The 14,496-nt window shown below is 45.0% G+C and overlaps 1 long non-coding RNA gene across 3 annotated transcripts; it reads right to left on the reverse strand.

Moving 5' to 3' along the window:
- Positions 1 to 341: 341 nt before the first annotated feature.
- On the reverse strand, positions 342 to 13,971 carry LOC142831142 (uncharacterized). Of its 3 annotated transcripts, none has more exons than XR_012906798.1 (3): positions 13,791 to 13,971; positions 12,712 to 12,825; positions 342 to 616 (listed from the first exon to the last, which is right to left on the reverse strand). It is a non-coding gene; the product is annotated as an uncharacterized LOC142831142 (long non-coding RNA). The 3 variants fall into 3 exon arrangements; XR_012906799.1 differs by lacking the exon at positions 342 to 616 and adding an exon at positions 8,962 to 9,108; XR_012906800.1 differs by lacking the exon at positions 342 to 616 and adding an exon at positions 9,597 to 10,224.
- Positions 13,972 to 14,496: the final 525 nt, after the last annotated feature.

Genomic DNA, 14,496 nt, shown 5'->3' on the forward strand with positions numbered 1-14,496 from the left:
AAACAAAGCATTTTTGTTATGAGACAATTAAAAATCCCTGTGTAATAGCCTCTGGGTTATCTATGTTTTTTAATCACGTGCTATAGCACTTTGTATTTTAATAGATCTGCTGTGATGAATCTGGACCAAGTGGAGATATTTTGACTGAGCTCACCACCTAGGGCTCTGCTGTAGCTTTAAAAGACAAACACACAATACAGAGGGTCAGCTAAGTCACTGTAACTGGAGGTGTTCCATCTGCAAGGCAAGACACTGAACCCAACAGAGTAAAGTTGAGACTGTAAAACCCAGACAGTATCATTTATCTCTATGGCATTATTCGAGTCCTTACAGGGATTTCTTTGATGCTTCATTCAGTTCCTGTCATGATCAAATGTTGCTCAAGTTTTGTTATAAAGTCCACTGACACCACACAACTCAGTTGTAGAAATTAGTGTTTGCTGAAGAACAGAAAAATTTAATTGTGAGCTTTGATAAAAGGGTTCAAAGGCCAACATCTGGTTCCAGGGACAGCTTGGAAAGTAGACTCCAAAGTTGTTCCATCGTTTCAAGTTCCATTGCCGATAGCAACCAGTTGTTAAAATACGCTCTTAGAAGAAGCTACCTTCTGTATTTCCTATGCAAAATCAAATGATAATCTAGTCATTGTTATGGCACCAAAAGCAAAAGATTATGATTTTGTTACTTACCAAGAGAGCAGTCAAACAATGTGTTCCCATTATGGAAAATTAACAAATAATGTTCATTTCTTATATACTAATGAAGACCACATGTTCAGCACTGCTGTGCCTTGCCCATTTAAATATGCACTGGCAGATGTGAGAAGAAAAATCCAAACTGTATTAATAAACTTTATTAATTTCTATGGCTTGGAACTGGTAAGTCCAAGCTTTGGAGGCTTTCATGAGTTTATTTCAAAATTGCTAGTGGACTAGACTTAGGTCACATATAGACTGCGGGCTTCTTTCGAAAGAAGCTTTTCTGGGAGAGATCTTCCAAAAAAACTTCTTCTGAAAGAGAGTGCCCACACTGCCAAAATGCATCGAAAAAGCGATCTACTTTTTTGAAAGATAGCGTCCATTCTGTGTGGACCCTATCTCGCATTTAAGCTATGATTACAATGGATGCAGTGGCTACCAGGGCACCTATGGTTTTTCCTCTTCTTTCAAAAGAACACCCTTTTCTCTATCCACACATGCCTTTTTCCAAAAGAGCTCGTTTGGAAAATGGTAAATCTCTTTCTACGAGGAAGAAGCCTATGTCGGAAAAACCCTTCTGTTCTTTCGAAAGAACATGATTACAGTGTGGATGTAAGTGAAGTTTTTTTCAGAAAAAAGTGCTGTTTTTCTGAAAAAATTCTGTAGTGTAGACATAACCTTGCTGTATGACAGGAATAGACGTGTTTCAAAGAAATAGACAGACCCACTCCAACAGGTGATGATCCTTGTAGTATGGATTGTGAGGTTGGTAGATGCTATCACAGAAACATTTATTATCCTGCACTGAGTAAGAAAATAGAAATAATGGGACAATGATGGACAGGTGAACTGAAGTAAAGTTTGTGCTTTCTTAACATGACCAGTGGCAGTCTCTATGAGCAGACAGCAAAGGACAGCAATTGAAGTCGAGCTTTGCTTGTTAATAGGTGGGGAAGACAGGGAGGTGAGGTGGAGGGGAGGGCAGAGTGAGGCTCAGTAGAAGCAAAGCCACAAATCTGCAGCCCAGATGGTGGGGGTGAATCCTGCATGCTTTCCCCATGTTGCCTCCGCTAGCAATGACAGCAGAACAGCAAAACATTCAGCCCTATACAACCTCCCCAAAGAAGAGATGCTGCATCAGCTGTTATGTACTGAAATTTCAGAAGTGAACTCCCATCCAGATGGGATGGTCTATGCAGGCAAATCCTAAATGATGTGTTCTTATCCAAGGGCCCTCTCCCAGAAACTGTCTGGCATATACAACTTATTGAAAGTTTTAGGCATTTAGGTCTAAATGTATCTTATATTTGTAGAAAATTGACTAACCAACCAAATCCAACATATTCCCCTCTGCATGTGAAAGGCTAAACGTTATCAGAACCATAATCTCTCTAGAAAAGGTTCCCTTATTTAAAAAGAATGAAATCCAGTCAACATAATCATTTCACTATTACAATGATGCTAATAAATTACAGTGGTGATAAATCCCCTTAGTAAAACCCCTTATACACAGAGTAGTGGTGAACTCCTCTTTCCATCATTCCTTACCTATCAAAAAATCATAGCAGTAAATTTGGCCTGCATAAAATGTTCATATGCAATGCCCATTAATTTCTTGTTGCATGTATTACTTTATTTTCTTTCTCTACCTACTGCCGTATTCACTATCTATAGAAATAAACACTACTGCTGTGCCGGTCTTTATTGAAGTACATATATCAAGCATCCTCTCTGTTCTTAAAAATATTTTATTGGGAGCAACCAAGAACATCATGATTTTACTCACGGGTGGCAAAGACACAAGCTAATGCATGTTGGGATAAACATTGACAGCTTCCTCATCCTCAGTAACTTGTCTTATTTTTGGTATGTAACAAACACCTAACTTGACAAGTGAATTGGAGTTGAGTTCCTAACTCCCTTAGGCTCCTTTGAAAATCTGGGCTTAGTAGTTGTTGCATTATTTTTTACGATGGTTGCAAATAAATATTCTTACAAGTGATTATAGCCACGGTGCCAAAGCCAGCAATATTGCTGCTGCTTTCCTTGTTCACATCCTTTGGATGCAAGGGGATTGAATCTCCTCTGCATTGCATTGCAAGTGTGCATGTTACACACAGATATGGGAAGTACAGGTGCAGGGAGGTGCTGCAACAGCCTCAAATTGTGCATGTCCCTGCTCTATACCTGAGGTCCTTGCTGCTGTCCAGGGTCTTCACTGCTAGCCCTGGGTCCTGCTTGGCCACTGGCTAGATGTCCAGGGACTCTGCTGCTGGCCCAGGGTTCCACCCTGCTGCCAGCCCTGAATGCAGGCTTCCAGCTGCTGGCCTAGGGTGCTGCCAGCCTCTCCACATGCAGAGTCCTGGCAGCCAGTCCCAGCTCTAGGGAGTGCTGAGGAGCACAGACAGGGTAAGAAGAGGGGTTCAGCTCAGTATCCCCACTGCAAACACTGTTCCTGTGGCATTACATTCAGTGAAATAACTAATAAATCAACATTTCTTTAGCTCCAGGCAGTATGTAGGCTCCAGTGTCTTCATTAAGTTAGTATGAAATCTTATCACTAGTGATTTGCACCTACCCGTCATTTGAGGTGATTTTCTCCATCATGCAAAATAGGAAGCCAAGGTTACACACTCATATATCATTGGATCAAAGTTAGCCAGGGAGGGTTCCCTTCATTAATGACACAACCTCAATTCCAACAATGCACCTAAGCATTAAAGTCAATGGAATTACCAAAGCACAAGTGAGATTGAGGCTCAGGTCAATAGATAAGAACATAGACAATGGCTGAACCATACATTGATTTGTCCAGCTTTCTGATCAGAGCATTGCCATAGCTCTTTTTCAGCTGAAATAACATTGAGAACACACGCACGCACTCACACCTGTGGTATTTTCAGAATAAGCAGCAGAAATACCACAAGAATTCTAATACTTAAGGTGTTTGTTTTTTCGTGTTATTTCTAAAGGAACTGGCACGAGGTGCTAGATTTCGACACCCGAGTTGGTCTGAAGTGCAAGGGACATCTAGCAACATCTCAACTGCATCCATGAGAACAAAAGTGTTGATCTCTGCTCAGCTAGAGCAATATCAGGAGGTGAAAATAAGATACCTGTGAATCAGAGACGTGTTCACCATGTGGTAGGGATATATTACTGACCACCTGGCCTGGATAGCAATAGAGGCAAAGGGCTGTCTCTGTGGTGCTGCCTCCCCACCTGCCCCCTTCCGCTGCCTCTATCAGCCCAAGCCACCATGGTGGTCCAGGAACACTGCAGCTCTGCATTTTAAATGTAGTAAGAGTCATAGAATCATAGAATCATAGAACTGGAAGAGACCTCAGAAGGTCATCAAGTCTAGCCCCCTGCTCTAGGCAGGACCAATCCCAACTAAATCAACCTGGCCAGGGCTTTGTCAAGCTGAGACTTAAACACCTCTAGGGATGGAGACTCCACTACTTCCGTAGGTAACCCATTCCAGTGCTTCACCAACCTCCTAGTGAAATAGTTTTTCCTAATATCCAACCTGGACCTCTCCCACCACAACTTGAGACCATTGCTCCTTGTTCTGCCATCTGTCACTACTGAGAACAGCCTCTCTCCATCCTCTTTGGAACCTCCCTTCAGGAAGTTGAAGGCTGCTATCAAATCCCCCCTCACTCTTCGCTTCTGCAGACTAAACAGACCCAAGTCCCTCAGCCTCTCCTCATAAGTCATATGCTCCAGCCCCCTAATCATTTTGGTTGCCCTCCGCTGGACCCTCTCCAATGCGTCCACATCCTTTTTGTAGTGGGGGGCCCAGAACTGGACACAATACTCCAGATGCGGCCTCACCAAAGCCGAATAAAGGGGAATGATGACATCTCTGGATCTGCTGGCAATGCTCCTCTTAATGCAACCTAATATGCCATTAGCTTCTTAGCTACAAGGGCACACAGTTGACTCATATCTAGCTTCTCATCCACTGTAACCCCCAGGTCCTTTTCTGCAGAACTACTACGTAACTGGTTGGTCGCCAGCTTGTAACTATGCTTGGGATTCTTCTGTCCCAAGTGCAGGACTCTGCACTTGTCCTTGTTGAACCTCATCAGATTTCTTGTGGCCCAATCTTCCAATTTGTCTAAGTCACTCTGGACCCTATCCCTGTCCTCCAGCATATCTACCTCTCCCCCCAGCTTAGTGTCATCCGCAAACTTGCTGAGGGTGCAATCCATCCCCTCATTCAGATCATTAATAAAGATATTGAACAAAACCGGTCCTAGAACCGAACCTTGGGGCACTCCGCTAGAAACCGACCGCCATCCTGACATCGAGCCATTGATCACTACCCGCTGGGCCCAGCTTTCTAGCCATCTTTCTATCCATCTTACCGTCCATTTATCCAATCCACAATCCCTTAACTTGCTGGCAAGAATATTGTGGGAGACCATATCAAAAGCCTTGCTAAAGTCAAGGTATATAACATCCACTGACTTCCCCATGTCCACCGAGCCAGTTACCTCATCATAGAAGCTAATCAGATTGGTCAGGCACGACTTGCCCTTTGTGAATCCATGCTGACTATTCCTAATCACTTTCCTCTCATCCAAGTGCCTCAATATGGATTCCTTAAGGATCCCTTCCATGATTTTTCCAGGAACCGAGGTAAGACTGACCGGCCTATAGGTCCCTGGATCATCCTTCTTCCCTTTTTTGAAGATGGGCACTACATTTGTCTTTTTCCAGTCATCCGGGATTTCTCCCGATCTCCACGACTTTTCAAAGATAATAGCCAAAGGCTCCACAATGACATTTGCCAACTCCCTCAGTACCCTCGGATGCACTAAGTCCGGACCCATGGATTTATGTACATTTAGCTTTTCTAAATAGTTCCTAACCTGTTCTTTACCCACCACAGGCTGTCCATCTTCATCCCATCTTGCGTCACTTGGCGCAGAAGTCCAGGAGCCAACCTTGTCCGTGAATACAGAGGCAAGGAAAGCATTGAGTACTTCAGCTTTCCCCACATCATCTGTCACTAGGTTATCTCCTTCATCCATTAGGAGCCGCACACCCTCTCTGATCACCTTCTTCTTGTTAACATGCCTGTAGAAACCTTTCTTGTTATCCTTCACATCCTTAGCCAGTCGCAATTCCATTTGCGCTTTCGCCTTCCTGATAACCCCCCGGCATTCTCGAGCTATATATTTAAACTCCTCCCTGGTCATTTGCCCAAGTTTCCACTCTTTGTAAGCTTCCTTTTTGTGCATAAGTTCACCAAGGATTTCCCCTGTAAGCCAGTCCGGTCTCCTACCATGTTTGCCTCTCTTGCTACACGTCGGGATGGTTTCTTTCTGTGCCTTCAATAAGGCTTCTTTAAAATACTGCCAGCTGTCCTGGACTCCTTTCCCCTTCATGTTAACATCCCAGGGGATTCTGCCCATCAGATCTCGGAGGGAGTCAAAATCTGCTTTTTTGAAGTCCAAGGTATGTATTTTACTACTCTCTTTTCTTCCTTTGGTCAGGATCCTGAAATCTACCATCTCATGATCACTGCTTCCTGGGTTGTCACCCACCTCCACTTCCCCTATTAGTTCCTCCCTGTTTGTGAGCAGAAGGTCAAGCTGCGCACGGCCCCTGGTCGGATCCTTCAGCACCTGTGTCAAGAAGTTATCCCCAACATTCTCCAAAAACTTCCTGGATTGCCTGTGTACTGCCGTATAGGTTTCCCAGCAGATGTCAGGGTGATTAAAGTCCCCCACGAGAACCAGGGCCTGCGATCTGGAAGCTTCGCTCAGTTGTCCGAAGAAAGCCTCATCTACCTCATCCACCTGATTCAGTGGCCTGTAGCAAACACCAACCACAACATCAATGCTGTTGTTTGTTCCTTTAAACTTAACCCATAGACTCTCAACAGGTTTTTCTCCCTCTTTATACTGGAGTTCAGAGCAATCATAGTGCTCTCTTACATATAGTGCAACTCCTCCTCCTTTTCTCCCCTGCCTGTTGTTCCTGAACAGTCTATACCCTTCCATGACAGCACTCCAGTCATGCGAGTCATCCCACCAAGTCTCTGTTATCCCAATTAAATCATATTTCTTGATCTGGGCCAGGGCCTCCAGTTCTTCCTGTTTGTTGCCCAGGCTTCTCGCATTAGTGTACAAACACTTCAGGTAACCAGTTGATCGTCCTATCTTCTCCATTCGAAACATGGGTCCTCCTTTCTTGCCCCTTCCTCTCTGCATTTCTTCCCGGTATCCGACTTTCCCACTCCCCTCAGGGTTTTGGTCACCGTCCCCCAACGAACCTAGTTTAAAGCCCTCCTCACTAGGTTTGCAAGCTTGCCCGCGAAGATGCTCCTTCCTCTCTTGGTTAGGTGGATCCCATCTCTTCCTAACAATCCTTGTGCCCGGAACAGAGTCCCATGCTCGAAGAAACCAAAGCCCTCTCTGCGACACCATCTGCGCAACCACGCATTTACGTCCTCAATTCGACGATCCCTGCCCAGTCCTTTCCCTTCAACAGGGAGGATGGAGGAGAATATCACTTGCGCTCCAAATTCTTGGATCCTTCTTCCTAGCGCTACATAATCTGCAGTAACATGCTCAAGATCATTCTTGGCTGTATCATTAGTTCCCACGTGGAGAAGCAGGAAGGGGTAGCGATCCGAAGGTTTGATCAGCTTGGTAAGCCTCTCAGTGACATCCTGAATGTGAGCTCCCGGTAAGCAGCACACCTCTCGAGATTCCAGGTCCGGACGGCAGAGGGATGGCTCAGTCCCTCTTAGGAGGGAGTCCCCAACCACCACCACCCGTTGTTTCCTTTTGGGGGTGGTGGCCATGGAACCCTCATCCATAGGATGAGTCACCAGGCTCATCCTGCAGGTTTATGTGTGTTACCATTTCTGATGTCTGATTTCTGTCCATTTATCTTTTGTCATAATGACTGCCTGGTTTGGCCAGTATACATGGCAGAGGGGCATTGTTAGCATTTGATGGCATAGATCACATTTGAGGATGTGCATTTGTATGAGTCCCTGATATTGTGGCTTATGTGGTTAGGTCCTGTGATGGTATCGCTTGTATAGATATGTGGACAGAGTTGGCAACATGGTTTGTTGCAGGCATAGGTTCTGGGGTGTTATGTGTGGCTGCTAGAAAGGATTTGCTTCAGATTGGAGGATTATCTGTAGGCTAGTTTTGGCCTGTCTCCCAAGGCCTGTTAGAGTGAGGGATCATTTTCCAGAATAGACTGTAGATTGTCAATGATGCAATGGAGGGGTTTAAGCTAGGGGCTGTAGGTGTTGACCAGTGGTGTTCTGTCATTTTCCTTTTTGGGCCTGTCTTGGAGTAGTTGACTTCTGGGTACTAGTCTGGGTCTGTCAGTTTCCTCACCTCTTCTGCTGGGTATTTAAATTTTAAGAATGCCTGATAAAGATCTTGTAGGTGTTTGTTTGTGGACTTGGAGCAAAGCTGGTTGTCTCTTAGGGCTTGGATGTAGACACTTCATCATGTGATGTACCCTGGATGGAAGCTGGAGGCATGTAAGTAAGAATAGTGGTCACCCACTTAGCTAGCCTCATTAACACGAGTCCTACAATTGACAGGTACTTCTTTACGGTTAAATATATATCTTGTTTTCTGATATTTCCATCTCCATTTCATCTGATGAAGTGGGTTTTACCCATGAAGGCCCATGATTCTATATATTTTTGTTAGTTCAGGTGCCACAGGACTATTCATTATTTTTAAAGTTACAGACTAACACGTCTATCTCTCTGAGGGTACATCTGCACAGCAACATTTTTTCGAAATAACTGGCATTATTTCAAAATAACATAGTCTGCAGCTACACAGCAGGTATTTATTTCAAAATTATGTCAAAATACTGTCAAGCTGGAGGATTTTTTACTCTGACTTCTGTAATCCTCATTGTATGAGTAGTAAGGGAAGTCGGAGGAAGAGTGCTCTATTTTGAAATAAGTGCTGTGTAGATGCTCCCAATTTCAATTTCAAAATAAGCTACGCAATTGACATAGCTCAATTTGCATAGCTTGTTTTGAATTAAGCCCTGATGTATACATGCACCCTGACACTTTATACATGGGTGTAGTTCCATTTATTTCTTTCCATTCCTTGTAAGGGTAAAAGATAGCTGCAGTGTAAAGTCATTAAAGGGGATATATCGTCTCTCTGGAAAACATTTCTGCCCTCCAGTCTTGAGATAAAAATGGCTCAACAATGGTGAGACTAGAAAGCATTTTTATTAACATGTTCTATGTAATGTTTGGGAAGCACGGATTAATGTGCTCATATGTCAGCATTCTCATTAGCTTCCTTTAGCTTCTGCACTTTGCAAACTTGATTAGTCCAGCCATCCACTGCAGGTCCTGGGGTATCGCTCCAAAAGGCAGACACTCCCATGCAGGCTATTAAAAGGAAGAATTTAAATAAATACTGTATCTTCCTGGGGAGACCTCTATTCTAACCTAAGAATGCCAGCATTAGACATATACACTAATAGATGTTGAATTCCTACGAATGAACATCTTTAGTTTGTTACTAAGGATACAATCCCCCTGAGGCGTAAACTAGCTAGATGTCATCAAAAATGTATGTACACAACTGCTGGCACTGTCACAATGTACCTTGCAAATAATCAAAGAAACATTCATTTAACTGTTTATGTAGACCCTCCAGCCGCAAGTGATGCATCATAATACAACAGAACAACCAGAGCATTTTAAAACAATCCATCTTTGTTGTGGGTTCTTTCCACTGGTTTTTCTTTGAAAAGTGTGGTTTTCAGCAGCTCCATATTTATTTTACATAAAATAGCCCACATGTCACGTGAAGATACTTCAGTTCCGCATGTTGTCAAAGAATATCCTTTGGTAGGGAATGTTATCTGCTGGAATCCCCTGCCCTGTCAGGCCCATTTCCATCAACTTGCCATCTAATGTGACACTGTTTATAGCTAAAGACTGAGTCCTGCTTCACTTCATTGGGTACCTTCCTACTGTCATGGTTCCTCGGAGCAAAGTTGGGGGCAACTTTTTGGGATGTTGTGCAGGGAGCCAGTAAGCACTCTGCAATGTGGTTTGTTATATGTGGGCTCCAAAGCACTCCCCCATATACAGAGGAAACTTGGGAAATTGGCCAGGGAGAGAATGTGTGATGGGCATAAGGATATGAAATCAGTGGGACTTGTACTTATACCAGGACTAAGCAAAAGCTGCAGGATTTGAGTAGTGAGGTTTTCTGAACATCAAGGTTAAACTCGGGCCTGATATAAATAGATACAGCTCCATCTGTGGAGTCATCACTATTCACTCATTACCAAAAATATTGGCTGAAAACCTGGGCCCCTCTGAAGTCAATGGGACTTTTGCTGTTGGCTTCCCTGAGGCCAGGATTTCACCTTTCTTTCATGTGCGCGTGGGTCTCCAGTACCGACTATGGAGTTTTGCAGCTACTTTGGGTACGATCAGGTCCTCTGCAACTGGGAAGCACTAGCGGGCTGCACAACTCAGAGCAGCTTTGCCCTGTGAAAATGGGAAAGCCAGTCTTGTTTCAGTGAAACAAGCTGAACTTAAGTTGTGTCCTTATTCATTAAAACCCCCACATATTTCAATGTTTCAAATTTGACAAGCATAAATCTCCAGCTGCAGATCAACACCATTTGGTGTTTGCAAGTGTAATGGGCATGACTCACCACCACAGTGCCTCCTGCTGGTGACTCTGGGAATCAGCTCTTCAACCCTTGAGTGCCCCCTTTCGGCTGGTGTCTCACCTGCTGTTACCTGTTATTGGCTCCACTGCTCTGTGTTAGGACCCACATCCCTCCTAGACCACAGCATCCTGTTCTCTGGGTATTGCTCTGCCACTGTGCTCCCACACTCTGGGGTCCTCCCCTTCAGGAAATCCCTCCCCACCACCTATACCCATCTTGCCTCAGTGACCCTACTGCCAGTTGTCATCTAGCCCCTTACATCAGGGGAACTATGCAGTCTGACATGGTTATTCATCAATGGCAAGGGTATGGACCTGTTGCCTTCTTCTGCGTTGGCTGCTTTCTTTTCAGCCCTGGAACCCTCAGGTCTTGCCTCAGGCCCTGCAGCCTGGGAGTGAAGTCAGATCACAGGTCCTCTGCTCTACTGTGCTCCGAGCTTCCCTGGCAGCTAGGTCCCTTCCTGCTCCACAGCTGCAACAAGAGTGAGTGAGTCTCTCTTCCCCTTTAGGAACCTTAATGTATACTGCCCTCAGCTGGGCCCTAATTGGCTAATACAGTAATTACTCGTTTAACATGTGCCCACTTAACATGTTTTTGCAATAGCATAATTTTTGGGGGGAACGTTTTTCGAATAACATGACGGTCTCTGAGATAACATGAAAATAATCAAGTGGCAGACTACTTCACGCAGCGCTATAAGTTGGTGAAAACAGTAGTAATATGCGCGAGTGGATGAATACATGTGGCCACAGCGCTCCTCTGCTCACTCACGTGCTTATCTTTGTGTTTTAACAAACCACGGTGACTTGTGTTGCTAGATACCTTGTGTTGTTAGATATCTAATGTTGATGTTGACAACCCAGCACCAACAAAAAATTTACTTTGCCGCCACCACCTGAAACGCAACCCCCCACCTTTTCCATTATTTTTAATGGGAAAATTGACCCCACATAGCATGTTTCCACTTAGCGCAAACATTTTCAGAAACACATCTATAGTGTTAAATGAGGAATTACTGTATCTGCCATGGCTGCTGGCTCCACAGCTCCAGCCCTCACCCAGGTTTGGGTTTAAACCCTTAAAGGGCCAGTGTGGGGCAGACGTCTCGTCGCAGCAAGTTGCTGAATTTTGATTGTATAGAGTATCTCTTCTCTCTCTGCTGCATTTGTCCCTAGGTCATAAGGATATGGCCTTTTTAAAAGCACTGGGTGCTGATTTAATGCTTCCCATTGAAGTCAGTGGTGAAGCTCTCATTGACCTCAGTGGGAACAGAGTTAGGCTAGCACAGGGATTTTTCAAACGGACTTAGGCTACAGCAAAGAGTGCAGTGACTGTGTGCACTTAGCTGAAAGTTCAGTGCCTGATACACTTTTCTTATGCAGCGACAGCCTGTGTGGGTACCTGGTCCTCACTATACCAACTGCATTTTCCCCTCCTTTGCTCAGATGCTCAAAGGAGTGTTATACTATGCCCTCCTTAAAACTCTCTTTTGTTCTCATGCCTACAAAATTCCCTCAATAACAGCTAAGCTTCACATGTGTAGAGACCTCCACCTGTCATGCAGACATGTATCTGTCACTATGTGCTCCCTGTCTCTAGCCATATGTTGTTTCCTGTCTTAAGACTGTAAGCTCCTTAGAGGTACTGACAGTATTTTTGCACAATAAAGAAAGGGCCATTACAGAAGGAGGTGACAGTCTGCAAAAAGGCAGATGGACACACCCAAGCACTGAGTGAAATCCATGGTGGGGAGTCTTTTTGTGGTGTTTGTCTCTTCTTATATAAACTAGTTTTTGATATGTGCTAATGAAGCTGTGTTCCTGCTGATGGGTTGCTGATGTTCTGTTTCTGTCGTTGCCCGCATTGACTTAGACTCCCACCTGTTTCTTGATCCCTATCCTACCTCTTCCGCTTCTTTTAGATCTCCAGGTGGCTCCATCTGTAGCTCTGCAGATCTGCTAGCTGGGGATCTGGCCTTTCATTTGGGTCTTAGAACATAATCTCACAGCCCAAAAGTCTGATTGGGTACTATCATGGGATGACCTGGCAGAGGCCCTGGCATGACAGGCCTGGCTGGCCTCAGTTTTCCTTTTCAGGAAGCACAAAGGTTCTATGCCATGCTCTCTTTCTTGAATATTACCTTTCCTGGGAGCCAGTCTGTTGCAAAACATAGGGCAAACCAGCCCATAACAAAAGCCCCACAAAATATAGCCCCCCCCCCCCCAACATATAGTCCTTAAAACCCTGCTCTTCCCAAGAAGAACCACCCACAACCTCTCCAGTGGACATCCATTCTCACCACGCCAAAGCTCCTGTCCATGCTCTTCTGTCCCTTTCCCAGGACAGTCACACTAGCTTCTCCAGATGTAGTTCAGCATTGCTTCTCCCAGCTGGGACTGCCACAGCCTCTCTGCTGTAAGAGCAACTGTATTACAAGAACATCCTCTCCCTTTTCACCAGCCTGTTTCCTTGGGTCCAGCTGTCTGCTGTGGAGATGTCAGGAGGTAAGACCCTCTCCTGCTCCCTGGCCTTCAACCTTCTCTGGCCCTGACCCTCTGGCTTTGAGCCACCAGCCAGAAAACTTCTCTTGCTGCTCTCCTGCCATTTTCCTAGAACCACAGTCAGATTCTGGTGGCGCTTATATCTTGACTGACTGACTGACTGATTCCATCTGCTTTGACTCACCAGCAGGTGGACTGCAGGTGTCTCTCTAAGTCCAACTGAAGTGAGATGTTTGGACACAAGCTTACCCTGCTCCCTCTTAAAGAGCAATTAACTCCCTGTGACAGGTTCCCATCCTGAGAAATTAGATCGTTTTACTCCACAGCCAGGTTATCATCACTAGTACGCATTCTTTGCATTTAAAGCATTTCTGTAATCCCCTTAGCCATATACATTCCTGGGGCACCATTTATTGTAATTAGTGTCTTTCCAATGATGCATATGTGAAGTGTTTACACAGTGTATTTCAAGACTTTCTTGTTTTGCAAGTTCACGAGGGGCCCTAGAAATGGCTCACTTAACATTTGCTTCAAAGCGTAAATGAATGTTTTTTACAAACCAAGTTTGGGCCCAATTCAGGGGAGGGCAGCCTGAAGCTAAGCAGATACAGCTCCCAGGGACGTCTTGGGACAAAGTGGAGGGATAAGGATGTCAAGGCTGGTGTACGCTACAGTGAAAGCTAGATCATGCATGCAGAAGGTGTGGAATGGTGCTCAGACAACCACAGGTTGAAATGTCATGGTCAGCACAGCAGTGGTGTTAATGAGGGGCAGTTGAGTGGGGGTGAAAGTCCTTCCTCTCAATGTTTTTGCACTTGTTCAAAGTTCCATAGGCTGTAGCCCAACCACCTTTAAATGGCTGCAATCCTGTACTAACCAGCAGGGGTGTTGCCAGAGCAGTCCAAGAGTTGCTCCAGCTGTGTAGTCACCACTGGAACCTCTGTGGTGATGGAGAGGTGGCCAGGTGAGATTTCAGGGGGTGGCATTATGACCTGGTGTACATAGTGATGACATGACTCAAATGTCACCTGGCCCCATCATGCTGCTGGGGAAGCTGGGAAAAATGGTGTTGCAATCTGGTGCCTGGGATGCTGGTTCTTTAATGGCAGAACATGGGGAGTCATCTGAGAACTGACTCGTGAATTTTGTGGGTCAGAGGAGGGATTCCATTCTTGAGGGAGATGCAGTAGGGTCCCTACAAGAGGAGTGTGTGTGCAGGGGGCACATGAACAGGGACCAGAACTGAATCCTGCTTATTGGAACACAGGTTCTATACCTGCACCATAACTGTATCACCGTGTACCAAAAACAGGAATACAATAGGGTACAACCATCACTGTCTCTGTCCCAAGAAGAGAAGTAGCTGAATGTTTTCAGGCTGGGGAAAAAGGAACAAGTGGAAACAGAACAGCGTTGCAGAGACTCAAGTTGGCTTCTGGTCTTCTTTCTTCTATCCTTGTATGCGGTGTGCAGACCGAAGGACGAGATGATACATATGCGTGTGTATGACTTGCCCTGCTACAGACTCCTACAAAATGAACCTTGTGCTAGCAGTCATTACGGTTGTGAAACTGGATTGCTGC

Source organism: Pelodiscus sinensis, chromosome 12 (assembly GCF_049634645.1).
Source record: "Pelodiscus sinensis isolate JC-2024 chromosome 12, ASM4963464v1, whole genome shotgun sequence".
NCBI classification, from domain to species: Eukaryota; Metazoa; Chordata; order Testudines; family Trionychidae; genus Pelodiscus; species Pelodiscus sinensis.